The 2,999-nt window shown below is 37.3% G+C and overlaps 1 long non-coding RNA gene across 1 annotated transcript in view; it reads right to left on the reverse strand.

Annotated features, from left to right (window-relative positions):
• LOC107622078 overlaps positions 1-364 on the reverse strand; it is a 1,921-nt gene extending 1,557 nt beyond the window's left edge. Inside the window, exon 1 of the long non-coding RNA XR_001616061.2 lies at positions 206-364. This is a non-coding gene — a long non-coding RNA (uncharacterized LOC107622078). The remainder of the gene's footprint in view (positions 1-205) is intronic.

A 2,999-nucleotide genomic window follows, 5' to 3' on the forward strand; every position in this document is an offset into this window, starting at 1 on the left:
CTGATTGAATAGCTGTAAGTAAATTAAACTTAATCAATATATTAATTATGTACAAAATTTTGTTAATAACCGATACAAGCTTCTATATTATCGTTTATCAACCAAAACTAGGAAAATAATCTTCATCGTATTATATATTGCATTACAAAAGTAATTAAATTCGATGTAATTTCTTCGAGTAGTAGTAGTGTGCGAGATTACTTACATAGTACTCTCCCGTGTTGATGATGATGCTCAAATGACCAATTAGGTACCCTTGCTGCTGCCACTTCTATTAAGAAGAGAACCACAAAAAGAAACGCAAGTTTGAAGATTATGATAGGACAGAGCTTCTTAATCAATTGAGCCATCATCATAAAGATGTAGAAATGTATAATCGAATTAATAACTAACAAGGGACAGTCGATATTTATAGTGTCCATATTTTGAATGGACATAGAAACTACACTTTTCTACGTTAATAAATTTTTTTTTTATTTGCTAAATTTCTACATTTTGGTTGGTTCTTCTGATAAGATGTTTACTAACGAGTAACTACTCACTAATGAGACTTCAGTATGTATTGTATGGTAGAATTGAAGCTTTCAGCAAGTCTTTTTTCCCTAGTCAACTTGCATAAGCAATGGTTCATATGGAGTCAGTAGTGGCGTATGACCGCCACAAGTCCTCCTTGTTGTATTATCCTGATTTATGTGGTAAACTATCAAATTATTTTATCATCGTTTTGGTTAATGTTGTTGGAAAGACTTTGCAACGAGTTGCATCGAATGCATCGACTTTGTACATTCGATTTTTAAAATTATTTAGGTGGTGTCTTGGGTCGGTTGTTTTATAGTAAAAATTCATGTCAAAACTTTTAAAATTTTTAGGAACTCTAACTCGCATGATATCTTCTATAAATGGATATTTTTCTCCAAATGGACTTTTATTTCTCCTGATCTACATGATTGTTCCGATTTCGAAGGTCTACTTCTAATTTCAAAAGCTTTTCTTCTAGTTCTCTTCGTCATCGCATTTCTCTTCGTAAGTCTCTTTCAACTTTTTTTTTTGCTCTATCTCCTACTCGAGTTGTTCTAATCGAGCATAATGCCCGTATACGAGTCATCCCATGATTTCTATTGGGTGCAGGCGCTTTTGATTTTTTTGTGGATTTATATCTGAATTGATTCTCTTGGGTTGAGGGTTTCCTAACGTTCCCTCTCCGTTAGAGCCACTTGTTCTATCTTGTCGTGGAGGTATCATGAGTGCATGGTATGATATTCCGATTTAGATTCGGATGCTATATGTCCATCTCTGACGTCATGGTTGGGTGTAGACTTAGCTTCTAGGTTCCCAACAACGACGCCAATGTTTCGAGAGTTACCTGAAACTAGTTGCTTTTAGACTTGAACATGAGGTCCAAACGCCTTTAAATAGTCTGTCCAATGTCTTTTCCAACGAGGATGAATCTGTCCAAGTTGTTTGTGAACAGGTGGGGGTTGTACTTGCAAGGAATTTCGATGCTTAAGTTAGCAAAAATTTTTGGCAGGTTTTTAATTGATTGGGTTTTGAATATACGTGAGGGTATCAATGTATTTATAGTAGAATAGATAACCACCTTTTAGAGTAGTTCCATCTTTGATGATGGATGACCGTTCCCTTTTGTTGGAGAAGTTGTAGAGATCTCTCTTCTAAATGAATATAAGATATTTTAGGAGTCAGTTATTTATTTAGATAAGTAGAGTCAGACTCTTATGTCCGACCTCTATAAGATTGGATAGGTATGGACTGAGGGTCTGTTTAGGAAACTTCAAGAGTTATTTTTTTGAGCTTTTAACTTACGAAAAGTAGTATTAATGTATGGTGTAAATTTTTAAAACCAAATTATAACTTTTTAAGAAACTATTTAAATGCTTATAAAAAAGTTAAAAAAAAAAAGACTTTTCTCATAATAAAATTTTTTTTATCAAAACTTTTTTAAAATAAGTACTTTTAGAATTAAAAAATCAAATACAAAATAACTTATTTATAAATTATTTTTAATATAAATATTTATTATTTAAACTACTTTCGTCGCTCTATCTCTTCTCTGAGAAGTCGATCCGCCTCCCTTTGTCGTTCTAGTTCCTGTTCCAGCTGTTCCAAACGACCTTGGTGGCCATGGACTAACCCCATCAGCTCGGTCGCGTGGGGTGGTCCTTCTTTTCCTGACCCTCGCCCATCTGAAGAGTTTACCTTTGGATTTTGGAACCCAGAGGTGCCTTCCCGATGCTGGTCGCTGGCTTCCTGGTGGGGGGTTGGGTTCGCGTCGTTGTTTCCAGTGTCCAGATTTTTCTGCTCGGAATCAGATGCCGTGTGGTCGTCTTCTGGTGATTTGTCCGCCATAACTGGTTGATCTCTCGGGTCCCCGGCAACGGCGTCAATGTTACGATGGGTAACCGGATATTATTGGGTTGGACTCGCTGGGTTGGCCCAATCGTCTATGGGAGGAAGCCTTCGAGCGGATCCGCGTCTTTTGGGGTCTCTGTCCGACTTGTGAATGCAAGTGAATGGGGGTGGTACCTGCAAAGACACTCCGATGCCTAAGTCAGCATGGGGTTAAGCAGGTTTAGAATGTATTGGAACTTAGAGATACCTGAAGGGTGTCAGGGTATTTATAGTGGTGAGCCAATAACCACCGCTGAAGTAGTTCTACCTTTTAAGGGGGATAACCGTCCCTTTTATCTTAGGGAAGTTGGGATATGGCTTCTGGAAGTGGGTTGAGAGATCTTAGGAGCAGTTACTCATTTGAATGAGTGTTTATCTGCCAGCTAATCATCGTTCCCGACTTCCTCAGAGATAGTCGTGATGATAGCCGACTTCCTTAGGAGAAGTCGGTGCAGGATGAGGCTCAACCCTTTTTGGGTTGGGCCTCTTTCTTTGGATCCTGGGCCTTAGTGTTGGGTCAGGTATGAACAAATATATTTAAAAAAATAAAAAAAATTATTGATATTTTTTAATAATAAACTTTTAAATATTTA

Source organism: Arachis ipaensis, chromosome B10, assembly GCF_000816755.2.
Source record: "Arachis ipaensis cultivar K30076 chromosome B10, Araip1.1, whole genome shotgun sequence".
Lineage (NCBI taxonomy): Eukaryota > Viridiplantae > Streptophyta > Magnoliopsida > Fabales > Fabaceae > Arachis > Arachis ipaensis.